Genomic DNA, 15,527 nt, shown 5'->3' with positions numbered 1-15,527 from the left:
CCCATTCATTACCCCGAATGTGTAATCAGGAAGGGGCACTGGGGAACCGATTCCTCCGCATCCTCTCACACTGTCCTATCTGGTTCCACCCGTTTCACACAATTAATTGGGCCAAACACTGATACAGGACAGTACAAGGATTTTAGCAGTAAATGCTTTCACGTAATTTCCGACGAGCCAATAAAATGTTGTGAAAGTGTCAAATTCTGCACAGATCGGGAAAGTAACGTCAGCCTATCCTAAATTTATTTATTCTATTATTTTAACAGGTAAGGCCCACTTAGCTATGTAGCTCTTTTTCAGAAGCGACCTGGTCACATGTCCCAACGAAAGTGGCTTATGTGTAAATTTATAGCAGTAGCCAAATACTCTAAACGCATGTTGATTCTAAATGTGGAGGGTAAGAACCGGAGGACCCGAAGAAAAATTCACGCGACCACGGGGAGAGAGACATACAAACTCCAAATATAGCAGGCGTCAGGGTCGGAATCGAACCCACGAACCCACGACGTCCTGTATACCAGGGGAGGTAGTGAACATCTCGCCACCGTGGCGTCAGCCAAGTTCTGAAGCACCAATAATGGCATTTGGGTCCTCGTTGTCCGAACGCGTCTCGCTTCTCCTTGGATGACCCTGCCCACCAGGGTGCTCTGCCAGGACACCCGCTGGGCGGAGGAGGGAGGAGGATGTGGCCAGTGGCATGGCCACAAGCAGCAGCTGCTGCCGACAACGAGCAATGAGAAGTCCGGCTGTGGGGTGGTGCCGAGGAGGGACCCCTGTGGGGTTGTCACGAGGGAGTGGATGCTGCTATGCGCTGTCTAGCAGTGACATCGTTGCCATAGGCCCCAGTGCAAGGAATGAAACGGGAGCCACTTCGTAGTTGGCGGCAGGGTCCCTCTGGCTCTCTGCGTGCTCACCACAGCCCTCGAGGGTTGCACGACACTCGTCCTGCCTGCCAGCGGTGACACTCGTGCTGCCCTACAGCGGTGACACTCGTGCTGCCCGCCAGCGGTGACACTCGTGCTGCCCTACAGCGGTGACACTCGTGCTGCCCTACAGCGGTAACGCTCGTGCTGCCCTACAGCAGTAACGCTCGTGCTGCCCTACAGCGGTGACGCTCGTGCTGCCCTACAGCGGTAACGCTCGTGCTGCCCTACAGCGGTGACACTCGTGCTGCCCTACAGCGGTAGCGCTCGTGCTGCCCTACAGCGGTAACGCTCGTGCTGCCCTACAGCGGTGACACTCGTGCTGCCCTACAGCGGTAGCGCTCGTGCTGCCCTACAGCGGTGACACTCGTGCTGCCCTACAGCGGTGACACTCGTGCTGCCCTACAGCGGTGACACTCGTGCTGCCCTACAGCGGTGACACTCGTGCTGCCCTACAGCGGTGACACTCGTGCTGCCCTACTACTCCTCATGGCGGCGCACACAGTTGCAGCAGCTCAGTGTCTACCCGGTCGGTGCCTTGTATGGTTGTTTATGTTCGCGTTATGTCTTGTTTTGTGTTCATTTTGTCGGGCGAGTAACACCTTTAGCCGGCACGATCTCCTTAAGATCGGACTATGTTACGATCGGAGTGTTACAAGCGAGTTTCTCCGCCTTCACAAGATTCCAGTGGAGTTAGCGAGGAGGCCCGGCTCTCCGTGGATTATCATCCCGGTGGGGAGGAGGCGAAGGCGGCGTGGAGAGAGAAGACGGAGGCGAGGCTGCAGGGCCGGTGCGCTAGCCAGGCTACGGAGGCAGCCACTCAAACCACCGCTACCCAGCCTATTTCTCACGAACGCCAGATCCATCGCGAACAAAATGGATGAATTGAGGCTACAGACTACAGCGAGCAACGTAGTGAAGGACAGCTGCATTCTGCTTTTCACAGAAACCTAGCTTCATTCATCCATCCTCTGCTATTGAGCTTGCAGGCTACACAGCACAGCGCCAGGACAGAACAGTAGACTCCGGTAAGAGCAGAGGAGGGGGGCTCTGTGTGTACGTGAATAAGAGCTGGTGTACTAACACTGTGACTGTAGACAGCCACTGCTCCCCAGATCTGGAGTATGTGACTGTTAAATGTAGGCCGATTTACCTCCCAAGAGAGTTTACTGTGGTCATGATAACTGCTGTTTACATCCCACCGGATGCTAATGCTAACTCAGCTATTGGACTTTTACATGGCAGCATTAGCATTCAGCAGAGCAAGTATCCTGACGCTGTGCTGATTATAGCAGGGGATTTCAACCATGCAGACTTAAAAGCAGCACTCCCTAAATTCCACCAGCATGTTAAGTGTGCTACTAGGGTAACTAAGATTCTGGACAAGGTCTACACCAACATCAAACTAGGCTACAGGGCTAGACCACTACCACACCTGGGCCAGTCTGACCATTTGTCCCTGCTTTTGATCCCTGCATACGCCCCCATCAAGAAAACGGCTCCTACCATCACAAAAACTGTCGCCATCTGGCCTGAGGGTGCCACCCAGCAGCTGCAGGACTGCTTTGATAGGACCGACTGGGGGGTCTTCGAACATCAGGACCTGGAGGTGTTCACATATAGTGTATTGTGCTACATTAAAAACTGCATAGACACTGTCACTGTGGACAAACGCATTCGGGTTTACCCCAACCAGAAGCCCTGGATGACCCGGGAGGTCCAGCAACTGCTGAAGGAGAGGAATATCGCCTTCAACTCCGGAGTCAAAGCTCTCTACAGTACAGCCCGAGCTAACCTGAAGAGAGGCATCCGCAAGGCCAAAGCAGACTACAGGAGGAGGATTGAGGAACGCCTGGACAGTCACGACAGCAGGCAGGTGTGGCAGCGAGTCCAGCACCTCACCAACTACAGGGCCAACCGCGGAGCTGCTGATGGTGACAACGCTCTGGCAGAGGAGTTGAACCTCTTCTTTGCCCGCTTTGAGGTGACACCACAAGGGACAGCATCACCAAACCTCACGGTCCACAGCAGCTTAAACCTCACAGTAGAGGAGCATGAGGTGAGGCGCACGCTGCGGGCCGTCAACCCGAGGAAGGCTGCGGGACCTGATGGCGTCCCGGGACGTGTGCTGAGGGACTGTGCTGACGAGCTGGCTGGAGTCTTCACAAGGATTTTCAACCTGTCTCTGGAACAGTCCACTGTACCAACCTGCCTAAAGTCCTCCACCATAGTCCCGCTGCCCAAAAAAACCCATATTTCCAGCTACAACGACTACCGGCCAGTAGCACTCACGCCAGTGGTGATGAAGTGCTTTGAAAAACTGGTCCGGAGTCACATCATAGGAAGCTTGCTCCGAAACCTTGACCCCCACCAGTTTGCCTACAGAGCGAACCGATCCACGGAGGACGCCGTGGCCACAGCACTACATGCTGCACTGTCACACCTGGAGCAGCAGGGGAAATATGTGCGGATGCTTTTCGTGGATTACAGTTCCACGTTCAACACCATCCTCCCACACAAACTGATGGAAAAACTGGCCGACCTGGGGATTCCACATTCCACCTGCATGTGGATATATAGTTTCCTCTCGGGCCGCAGACAGAGTGGGCCGTCATACATCCACAGCCCTGAGCCTCAGTACCGGCTCCCCCCAGGGCTGTGTACTGAGCCCCCTGCTCTACTCCCTCTACACACATGACTGTGCCGCCGTCCACCATAGCAACACCATTGTGAAGTTTGCTGATGACACCACAGTGGTGGGGCTCATCTCTGGGGGGGATGAGTCTGCCTACAGGGACGAGGTGGTGCGGCTGACAGCATACTGCAGGGGCAACAACCTGCTCCTTAACACCGCAAAGACCAAGGAGCTCATAATAGACTACAGGAGAAAGAAAACGAACACTCCACCACTAATCATCAGCGGGGACTGTGTGGAGAGGGTGGCAGACTTCTGCTTCCTGGGAGTCCACATTGGGGAGGGCCTGACCTGGAGCGCCAACAGCACTGAGCTTCTGAAAAAGGCCCAGCAGAGACTTTACTTCCTGAGAATTCTCAGGAATAATAACATCACACAGAAACTGCTGGTGTCCTTCTACCGAGCTTCCATCGAGAACATTCTTACATACTGCATCTGTGTATGGTACACCAGCTGTACAGTGGCTCAGAAGAAAGCGTTCCAGAGGGTCATCAACACAGCCCAAAAGATCGCCGGCTGCCATCTCCCCACACTGGAAGAACTACACAGTTCACGTTGCATCAAAAAAGCACAGAGCATTATAAAGGACTCTTCTCACCCTGGACACTCACTGTTTGAGCTGTTGCCATCAGGCAGACGATTCAGATCAGTCAAAACAAGGAAAAACAGATTCAAACAGAGCTTTTATCCTACAGCGATCACCACACTCAATAATGCTAATTAATTATTAAGTAATAGTGTTTACAATTGATTGTGAAATAGAGATGTGCAATGACAAAATGTAACCTTGTGTGGGTATGTGGATATACTTGGGCTGTTTTTATATATAGTATAAATTGATTATCTTTCATTTAATTTTATTTTTATTTTCTTGTTTTATTTAATTTAAATTTATGAATGATGCCCTGACTGGTGAGCATTTTAAATTTCGTTGTACTGGTGACAATGACAATAAACGATCTATCTATCTATCTACAGCGGTGACACTCGCCCTTCCACTACAGTGGTGACACTCGTCCTGCCATACAGCAGTGACACTCGCTGAGGTTCCTTGCCTATGCAGGATGCTCATTAGGTGGCTTCGTAAATACCATGTGTTCCTAGCATTTAGAATTTGGCGTGTTTATTTAATCAACAATACGGTTTGTAAATTACATTGTCCCTGGAAGGAAAATCGTGAGCGTATCACAATACGTGTACAGTTCGGTGTAGCAGTGATAACACAACAACGCGTGTTGAGCTCATTGAGGCATTGGGCCCGATTATCGTTGAGGAATAGAACTGAAAAGTCTCCATGTTACGCAATTTGCCTTCACAAATGTACACTCCATGATTCTCCACGTCCATCGTGTCCAATAGCATCGCGACTTGCAATGCGGTAGAAGCCCGTTCGTTCGTCCTCGGTGACAGAGTAATCGTGCAGCCGCAGCCTCCTCTAGTTTCATGATGCCAATGTTGACAATGTTACACGCGTACTCCACATTTTCCCTGACCCGATCGATCGCCTTAAATAAATAAGCGTTGATGGCTGTGTATGGTTTCCTTTTTTTACATTTTTTAATAATACAACGTACTGTAGTAACAACTATCATGCCCATATGATGTTGCCTTGATTCAAACTTAACAATACATGCCCACGACATGCATCTCACGAGAACCAAAAAAATGCCTTTCATTACACTTTAGAGCAGTGGTTCTTAACCTTATTGGAGGTGTAGTGGTGATACGCGCTGGGGTGGGGATCGTGTGCCAGCGCGTAGTGATTGGCTGTGTGTGTTGGTGACGCGCGCTGACGGTGAAGGATCAGGGGTCAGCGCGGGGTCGGGGGTTATGAGGCAGTAATTGGCTGGGTATCGGTGACACGCGCTGACAGCGATGGGATCCTGGGGCAAGCGCGCGGGGATTGGTCAACTAAGGGGGATGCTCACGTCGAGGTCCGCATACGCTCCGTATCCCGAGAGCGGGGGCTATATAAGGTGGTGCGCACAGGCGCACAGGGAGTTGGTGACCAGCGAAGACTGAATGACGGAGGAGGAAGAGATAGGGCCCTGCGGCACCTAGTCCCGCTGTCCTTGTAAGGGCCGGGGCTCTGTGTGACCCAGAGGCGGGACCCTGGGACCCGGGGCCGAACGTCCGTGTGAGGGCCGGCCCTCGGGACCCAGAGGTTGTGACCCACGCCCAAGCTGGGGTGGGCCTGGAGGCTCCACGGACGTTACGGGGCTGGAGTGCAGTGTGAGCATGCAGTGTGAGCATGCAGCGTGAGCCATAGTAACTGCACGTGTCAAGTGGAGTGTGTAGTGGGAAAGGTAGTGACCACACGTGTCAAGTGAAGTGTGTGTAGTGTGAGGAATAGTGACCACACGTGTCAAGTGAAGTGTGTGTAGTGTGAGGAATAGTGACCACACGTGTCAAGTGAAGTGTGTGTAGTGTGAGGAATAGTGACCACACGTTGTATCGTGACAAGTCAAGATTTAATAAAAAGTGTGCTACCCGTCAAGTGGTTTCCTGCCGTCATTCCGAATACTTCAACTGGCGTCAGAAGTGAAAGAGTCTTCCAGGCATGGATACAAGGAAGACCCGTCGGACTCACGGGATTGACCGCGAGGATAACCTTGACGACTCGGGCCAGCTGGCATCGGGGGGAGAGGACGAGGAAATGCCGACGCCGCAGGACCCGCCGAGGGCGCCGGACGAGCGACTGGGGACCGATGCCGTACTCCGCGAGGCGCACTCCCGTCTGGCAGAGCTGCTGCTCGCCGCCGCGTCCATCCTGGCAGAAATCAACTCGTCGGGAGGAGCGGGGACGTCGGCAGACATTCAACAGGGTCGCCCCGCAGATTCCCGCCAAAATGACTTGGCGATTCCCGCCATTTCAACTGCGCGGACATCTTTTGGCGGGAACGGCAAGCAACACGTGGCGGCGGTTCTCCAAGCGTGCCCGCTTACGTCATCAACGTGCGCTGCGGACCGCCATCAGCCACCCGCCATTGGGGCCGCCATCTTGCAGACCGACGGTGCGGGGGAGAGGAACCACGTGGCAGAGGACGACTTCATCTTCCAGCAGCGCCTTCCCACATTGTCAGCCTTCAAGGCGGAAGGCGGGGACTGGGGCGCATTCTAGCGCAGGTTTCTGGCGCATCAGGAAATGTCGGCCTGATCCGACGCTACGGCGCTGCGGGCACTGCCTGCCATGTTGGACGACGACGCGCTCGCGGCCTTCAGGTCCGCACAGAGGTCGGACTGCTCCACGCTTAAGGCTGTGCTGGGTCTCATGGCCAAGGTCTACGGACCTCCCTCGGCGTGTCGCCATCACTTTTACGCCCGACGGAAGGCGGACACGGAGACCGCGCTCGCCTACCGCACGGCGTTGTTGGCTCTTGCCGACGCCGCGTTCCCTCGTATGGACAAGGAGGGCCAGGACGCGATGGTCTTGGAGCAACTGCTCAAGTTGGCGCAGGACCTGGGGGTCCCCATCAACACGGCCGACGAGGTCGATATTTCTTCTTTGCGGGTCGCAACAAGTATACAGGCGCACGAGGTCCTCCAGCGTAAACAGGGGGTCGTCTGCACTGCTGCCATGGCCTCAGCTCCGGGCCCGGTGGTCACCGAGCCCCAAGTCGTCAGCCCACGAGAGGAGGCGTTTACCGCGGAACGACCGGGGGACTGGAGGTCGGGGGGTCGTTCGCCTCTGCGATCGGCCCGCAAGCTGGAGCAACCGAGACCTCCGACGTCCCTCATCACGTGTTACAACTGCGGCCTCCGGGGCCACGTGGCGTCCGGTTGCCGCGCTCCACGTCAGCGCGCCATGGGACCTCAGCTGGACGACGACCAAGGCCCCAAGTTATCCCTACTACCCCCGGCAAGTCGCGGCACTTCACATGCTCGGCCTACATGCACGACACACATGGGCCGTCGCGTTGCGGTGGAGGAAGGCCGGTTAGGGATCGGGGATTCGGTTCGGCGAGGGGGGTTCGTGCGGGACCGAGGGGACATTAAATGGTCTGAGTTGGGGCACAGGATAGTGGCTGCGTCGGCGGGATCATCGGTCGTTACGGGATTCATTGACGGGGTCGAGGTCAGGGTGTTAGTGGACACGGGGGCGTCGGCGACTATTATATCAGACCTCATTTACAACATTCTCCCCGTCCAATGTCGACCTCTGCTCCTGGTGGACGTGCCATTTTACGCGGCAAATGGGGGCTCGTTGGGCATTGTCGGCCAGAATAGGGCGTCCATTTGCATTGGAGATATTAAATTGTCGGGACCCGTTTTCGTTTCTTCTTCCTTAGCGGTTCCTTGTCTGTTGGGCACAGATTTTTTGGCTAAAATGCCCATTCTCATCGATCAGCGTTGCATTGAGCTACCATCGGGTCGCCGTATTTCATTCTTGACGAATCCTACCGAAATTCGGACGGCGTGCGCTACGATACAAGCGCTGGCGACACAGACCGAGCACGTGCCCCCGGGTTCACAGATGTTAATTCCCCTCCGGTTGAGGAAACCATTGGTTGGGGAGACCTCGGAACAGGGCATGCTTTTGGGTCCTTCAAATAGGGCTGTCGGGGGTCTCGATTTGTCGGTGGCTCACACTTTGGTTCGGGCTGACAAGGACCCGTTCGTGATGGTTTTAAACGCTGGTTCGCGGCCAGCCGTTATTCAGCAGGGCACTGTGCTAGCTCACACGGCATGGGTCCCTGCGGAAGAGCGCCTGGTTGCGCATGTTGATCCAAGCCGCAGAACAATCCATCGAGGGAGGACCTTGAATGGGTCGATTCGCTGTGCGCGGACTCGAACGATTTGTCAACGGTACAGTTGGGTGCGCTGCGTGCATTGCTGATAGAATTTTCTGATGTGTTCAGTAAGCATAAATATGACATTGGGTGCACGGACCTGTTGCGCCACCATATTGAAACAGGCGATGCGGCACCGGTCAGGCTAAACCCCTTCCGGCTGAGTCCGGCTGAGAAGGAACACGTTCAGTCGGCCGTCAACGATATGCTGGCGGCCGACATTATTTCGCCTTCTTCCAGTCCTTGGGGAGCACCTATTGTGCTGGTTAAAAAGCAAGACGGGTCCTTGCGATTTTGCGTAGATTTCCGTCGCCTGAATAAAATATCCGTGGCTGACGCGTATCCGCTCCCCAGAATGGACGAGTACCTCAATGCATTGTCTGGTGCGCGATATTTTTCTACTCTTGATTTATTATCGGGATTCTGGCAGCTGCCACTCGACGACGAGTCTAGACCTAAGACAGCATTTCGGACTCCAGGGGGCCTGTTCCAGTTTAACCGGTTACCCATGGGACTTCACTCCGCTCCCGCGACGTTTCAGCGCCTTATGGAGTTGGTTTTGTCGGGCTTGCAATGGGATACTTGCTTGATTTACCTAGACGATGTCATTGTTTTCAGTAAAACGTTTGAGGAACACCTCCAGCGGTTGAGATGGGTGTTCTTGCGGATGCGATCGGCTAAATTAAAGTTTAAACCGGCCAAATGCCACCTTCTTCGTAAGTCCGTGAGATACTTGGGCCACATTGTCGATTCTTCGGGGATCTCCACCGATCCCGCGAAGACGAACTGTGTCAGTTCATGGCCAACGCCCACGTCGGTTTCGGACGTGCGCAGTTTCATCGGTTTTGCTTCTTACTACCGCCGATTCGTTGAGCATTTCGCCACCATTGCAAAACCCTTGCACGCTCTAACGGCAAAAGGAGTCAAGTTCTGATGGGGACCGGAGGAGGAGGCCGCGTTCTGCTCCCTCCGGGACGCCCTGGTGGGTGCCCCGCCCTTGCGTTATCCTGACTTTACAAGTCCCTTCTTGCTAGACACGGATGCTAGCAACACGGGCATTGGGGGGGTGCTCTCACAGGTCGTTGGGGGAGTCGAAAGGGTGGTCGCCTATGGTAGCAGGGTTTTGTCGCCGGCGGAGCAGCGCTACTGCGTCACCCGTCGCGAGTTGCTGGCTATTGTTTTTTTTGTAAAGCAATTTAGACCGTATCTCTATGGCCGTCACTTTACGGTCCGGACGGACCACGCGGCGCTTCAGTATTCATTGAGGGTCGCCCAACCCTCGGGCCAATTGTCACGGTGGTTGGAAGTCCTCCAGGACTATCAGTTCATGACCACATACCGTAAGGAGTTGCGCCACACTAACGCCGATGCCCTGTCACGATTGTCGCCTTGTCACAAATGTGCGTGCTTAATGGGATCGGCGCGCTGTAAACCGCCAGCTGCGGAAAGTATGGGGGCGTTGGCCGCGACCGCGGATGCACCGATCGGTGATGTTCCCGCTACCCCTGAGGGAGAGGACTCGCTGCTCTCACTGTCGTTGATTGAGTGGGGCCGTCTCCAAATGGCTGACAGCTCCCTGCTAGCGTTGCGTCGCAGGGCGGGGGGTCCCGAGGAGGGCCGGGAGCGAACTGGCTCCTGGGTACTCAAGCAGGGCCTGTTAATGAGATGGGACAATTTGTCCCGGCGGTACGCACTCGTGGTGCCTTCCACTGTGCGGGGGAAAGTTGTCCTGGCCGCACATGAACGCCTCTTGCATTTGGGAGTAAACAAAACGCTTGCTCTGCTTCAGCGTGACTATTATTGGCCGGGGATGGGGAGTGATGTGGTGAATATTCTAAAGGGGTGTGTTGATTGCGCCAGACGAAAACCGCCGCCCGTGGCGTCAAATCCACCGCTGCAATCTATTCAGGTCTCGCGCACTAACGAGCTCGTTGCGCTCGATATTTTGGAGCCTTTTCCAGTCACACCTAGGGGAAATAAGTACCTGTTGGTTGGTGTCGAATACTTTACCTGGTGGCCTATGGCGTGGCCACTCGCCAACCAGTCGGCGGCGGCTGTGACGGACGCCTTTGTCCAGGGCTGCGTTCTGGACAAGGGGGCTCCCGAACGCTTGCTGACCGACCAAGGGAAAAAAAATTCTAGTAAATTGCTGCAAGAGGTGTGCGACCTATTGGGTACTAAGAAGGTGCGTACCTCCCCGTACCACCCACAGACAGACGGGATGGTGGAGCGACTCCACAGGACTTTGACTTCTATGCTGTGCCAGCAGGTGTGTGAGGCACATGTTGACTGGGACCTGCAGGTCCCGGGGGTCCTCGCCGCGTATAGAATGGCCCCCCATGCAGCAACGGGATTTTCCCCATTCTATCTGATGTATGGTTGGGAAGCCGACCCGCCCATGGAAACGCAGCTGGGACTGTCCGCGCCACGAACGAATTCGAAATTGGCTGAACATATTAAATTTAACATTCATAAGCTGACCGAGGCACGGGAGGCCGCACGGCTTAATTCGCGGGCTCGCCAAATTGCCAACAAGCGTTTGCATGCACGGAAGGTGTCCGTGCACAACTGGAAACCAGGCGATAGGGCCTGGCTGCACTGCCCTCAGGCACCTTTGGTTACGTCGCCTAAATTGTTGAAGCCATGGCGGGGACCCGTGGAGGTCGTGCGGGTTGCACGCCCCCAGTGTGTTCAGATAAAATGGGGAAAGCGCCGTTGGTACGGCCACCCCTCCCGACTGAAACCGTTCTCGCCTCCATATGGCCTCCCTTTGTGTCGTGAGGGCCGAGCATGTGACGTGACCGACGACCCAAGGGGGGAAATGTCTCCGCCTGATCCTCACATGTCTCCGCCTGATCCGCTCCCAGGTGTCTCGGAACTGACAGCTGCCGACCACCGGCGGCCGGATCCCCGCGGCGCGGCCGGTCCTTCCAGGCCCGATCCGCGCCTTCCAGGGCTGCCGGAGCCACCAGACGGTCGTCAGCGTCCCGTCCCATACGATGGACCAGCCAGGCGGACTCGCGCTAAGTCGCGCAACTTTTCATGACCAACCGAATGAGGGACCGATGCGGCCGGAGCGCCTCGTCACTGCATTCCTCATCCGCTCGACCGCTCTATCATCCCGGTGGAGGAGCGAGCGGAGGGGGGGGGGGATCGATAGTCACAGAGACACTGGACACGTTCTTTTTCTTGGACTTGCTTTTATTGTGTTGTTCGTCGGTTTGTACATAGCTTGTTGTCTAGGTGTTGTGTGTTGTTGTTGACTTTTATTGTGTTGGTTGTCGGTTTGTACATAGGTTGTTGTCGGGTGTTGTGTCGTTGTATTGTTGTTGTTGCGTTACGGGGCACACTGGGGGGTGGGGTTTTGTTGTGTTGTGTTGTTTAGCAGCCGGGCCGGCTGCGAGCTATGTGGGAGGGGGTGATGTAGTGGTGATACGCGCTGGAGTGGGGATCGTGTGCCAGCGCGTAGTGATTGGCTGTGTGTGTTGGTGACGCGCGCTGACAGCGATGGGATCCTGGGGCAAGCGCGCGGGGATTGGTCAACTAAGGGGGATGCTCACGTCGAGGTCCGCATACGCTCCGTCTCCCGAGAGCGGGGGCTATATAAGGTGGTGCGCGCAGGCGCACAGGGAGTTGGTGACCAGCGAAGACTGAAGACGGAGGAGGAAGAGATAGGGCCCTGCGGCACCTAGTCCCGCTGTCCTTGTAAGGGCCGGGGCTTTGTGTGACCCAGAGGCGGGACCCTGGGACCCGGGGCCAAACGTCCGTGTGAGGGCCGGCCCTCGGGACCCAGAGGTTGTGACCCACGCCCAAGCTGGGGTGGGCCTGGAGGCTCCACGGACGTTACGGGGCTGGAGTGCAGTGTGAGCATGCAGTGTGAGCATGCAGCGTGAGCCATAGTAACCACACGTGTCAAGTGAAGTGTGTGTAGTGTGAGGAATAGTGACCACACGTGTCAAGTGTTGCTGTTGAACCTGGCTCTGCTGAATTTCAATGATTTCGTCGAGGTATTCATCATTGACATCTGCTGTCTCAACACTAAACGTGAACGGCTGCCTCACCCATGCTGGATATGACTCTCTTGTAGGGAAGTATCCGTCGAGAGACTTTGCAAGCTCATCTAAGTGCGTGGCAATTGCTTGCTTCACTTCCACGGGTACAGAAATGTCTCCGATTCCAGATACATCTTCGATCTTACTTACATAGTCGTCCAGCAGGGGAAAGTTTGCGAAGTTATCGTTCTCTGTTCGTCGTTTCCATAACGGTAGCTTTTTTTAAAAGCCTTCAGGTTTTATTCCGCTTCAATGATGTTGACTCCACCGCCCTGCATCTGCTGATTGAGATGATTGAGAGCTGCGAAGATATCAGCCATGTACGCTAAAATGAGAATGAACTCAGAATTTTTTAAGCAATCTGCATGGCAATGTTGGTGCTCTTGCAAAAACAGGGCTAATTCCACACGCATGGCAAAAACACGATTCAGCACCTGTCCCCGGGATAACCACCGAACGTTGGAATGGTACAGAAGTACCTCGAATTCAGAGCCCATTTCTTTACACAGCTCACTGAAGATGCGGTGCCTCAGAGCACTATTTCGCACATAGTTCACGCATTCCACTACAATTTTTTATACTTCTGTCAGTTTTGGAGGCAAGGTTTTTGTTGCCAACGCATGCCTGTGCAGAATACAATGCGTAACAATAATGTGTGGTGCATCGGCTTTCACTAGCGCACCAAAACCAGACTTTCTTCCCAGCATGACTGGATCTCCGTCCGAACAAACTGCAGAAACCATATCCCACGAAAGATTGTTGTCTTTGAAGAAGTCATCCACAAGTTTCTTCACATCGGCTGCCTTAGTTGTTGTTGTAAGAGGCTTATAAAATAAAAATAAATCTTCCTTTATCACGTCGTCTTTCACATAGCGCACGAATACAGCAAGCTGGCTTAGATTGGAAACGTCTGTGGTCTCGTCGAGTTGCAGGCTGAATTTTGCCGGGCTTGAAATCAGATCTGCAACTACTTGAGCCAAGATGTCTTTGCTCATGTCCTCTATTCTGTCGCTGATGGTGTAATTTGAAAGATGAATTTGGGATAACTTAACTTCAGCATGATATTCGCCATCTTCAACACAGCTGGTTTTATGAGTTTCATCTTCTTGGTTCTTTCGGTAAAGTCACGTAGAAGGGAAGTAATAAAATAATATTATGTTTTATTTTTATTATTTTATTACTTCCCTTCTACGTGACTTTACCGAAAGAACCAAGAAGATGAATCCCTGCAGTCACGAAAGCTTTAAATCGAAATTTATGAGTTTCACCAATGGTGTGTGGTTTGCCCTGCTTTGCGATCAGGTAAGCAACTTCGTACGATGCTGTGAGGATCGGTTTGTTGATGGGTACAAAGCCGAGAACAGGCAGAGTAGCCTTTTCATCGAATCTGGCTCTCTTCACCTTGAATTCAGCGAGCGTTGTGTATTCCCCATCTCCATGCAGCTTAAAGAAGTGTTCCCTTAGTTTTGCCGGTGCTCGACTAGAATTGCTCAACTTGGCATTGCAAATCATGCAGTTAGGACGCTGACTCCCATCACGTTCCGTTATACATGTGAATCCATATTGTACATATTCGTCCGACCACTTTCTTTTTTTGCTCGACATAGTTACTCTGAAGGGATTAAAATATTAAGAAAGAAATCACACGACGTACCATCCCGACAGTCACAAGTCGACTACCGAGTGCACCAAATTCCCTGCAGCACAGATAGGCCAAGCGATGTAGCGTGATCACTTGCAGCCAATGATGGCCAAGCCGGACGTGTCATCACGAATCATATGAGTCGTGTGTGTCTTAACCTCCGCCGAACCCCTGGGGTTCGATCGAGCCCAGGTTAAGAACCACTGCTTTAGATAGTTTGATACAATAACAGCCGAATGGATTTTTATTTTTGTAAAAATGTAATGAAATATGCAGTTGTCATGGTTCATTACTGGTAAACCTGGAGCCGATTTCAGAATCGGTAATCGATTCGAGTGGAATTTTATTAATGCACGGATTGGCACACGCGAACGTACAAATTTTTTTTAGCAGGGAAGACCCAGTGATCTATGTAGTTCTTTTCAGGAAACTACCTGGCCACTGATATATCAACGAGACGTGTATTTTCACTTGGAAATATTTCGTACCCAAATGTTCGAAACGGATTATTTTAAATATAGAGGGAAGACCCGGAGAAATCCGCGCGACCACGGGGAGAGAGACCTGCAAATTCCAAACATATAGGCGTCATGGTCGGGATCGAACTCATACTCTCCTGTATGCCAGGTAAAGTAGTTATCATCTTCCACCGTGGCACCCTGCACTCACCACACTGCAAGTCGCATCACCTCTCTGTTTCTTCCCTCTCTTTACTCCACTTTGGAATTCCCACCCATCGTCCTCTCTTCCACAAGCTCTTGTAACTCGAGGAACGAGTTTATTATTTTCCGTTACAACGGTGACCGTAATGATGAAAAAATAATAGGGTTTACCCTTTCTGGCAATAAAACAGGTGTTAAGATGTTCAAACATCAAATAGATACCTTTTTGCAAGACATCAAGTCTGCATTAACCACACATACTTGAGGAAAAAAATATCTTCTGATATATAATGAAAAATGCATTGTATTTTAAACTGATTGGCCTACGCTAGAGAAGCCTTCTTTATGGCCTCGTCTCACCAGTGTTAGACCAGAGAACGTCAAAAGGCAAACCGTACAAAGACAATGCAAGTGTAGTTGCATCGGAGATGTCACTGTGCAATGCCAGCCCTGGAGAGGCACGGCGTGCGATGTACTCATATCGCGGACACCCCGTATATGTGGGTGTAGTACCGGCCCAAGAGAGGTTCGGTGAGCACCGAGTCATAGCACTGAGTGGCACCACGCTCAGTGTGCAATGCCGACCCCTACAGGATGGGGTGTGAGAGTGTCAGCCATGGAATGGGGTTACTGTAGGCCATGGAACTCTGGTTGACCTGGGAGGACACGTGACTGGTAAAGTCTACACAGGGGCCTCAAGTGGGGGGCTAGGGGTGGTCACGTGTCGAGGCGAGATCCTGCTAGAAATCTCATCCCTCAA

The sequence above is a fragment of the Lethenteron reissneri genome, chromosome 43 (assembly GCF_015708825.2).
Source record: "Lethenteron reissneri isolate LAM-NWPU_2019-01 chromosome 43, ASM1570882v1, whole genome shotgun sequence".
Classification (NCBI taxonomy): Eukaryota; Metazoa; Chordata; class Hyperoartia; order Petromyzontiformes; family Petromyzontidae; genus Lethenteron; species Lethenteron reissneri.
This window is presented reverse-complemented; position numbering follows the sequence as displayed.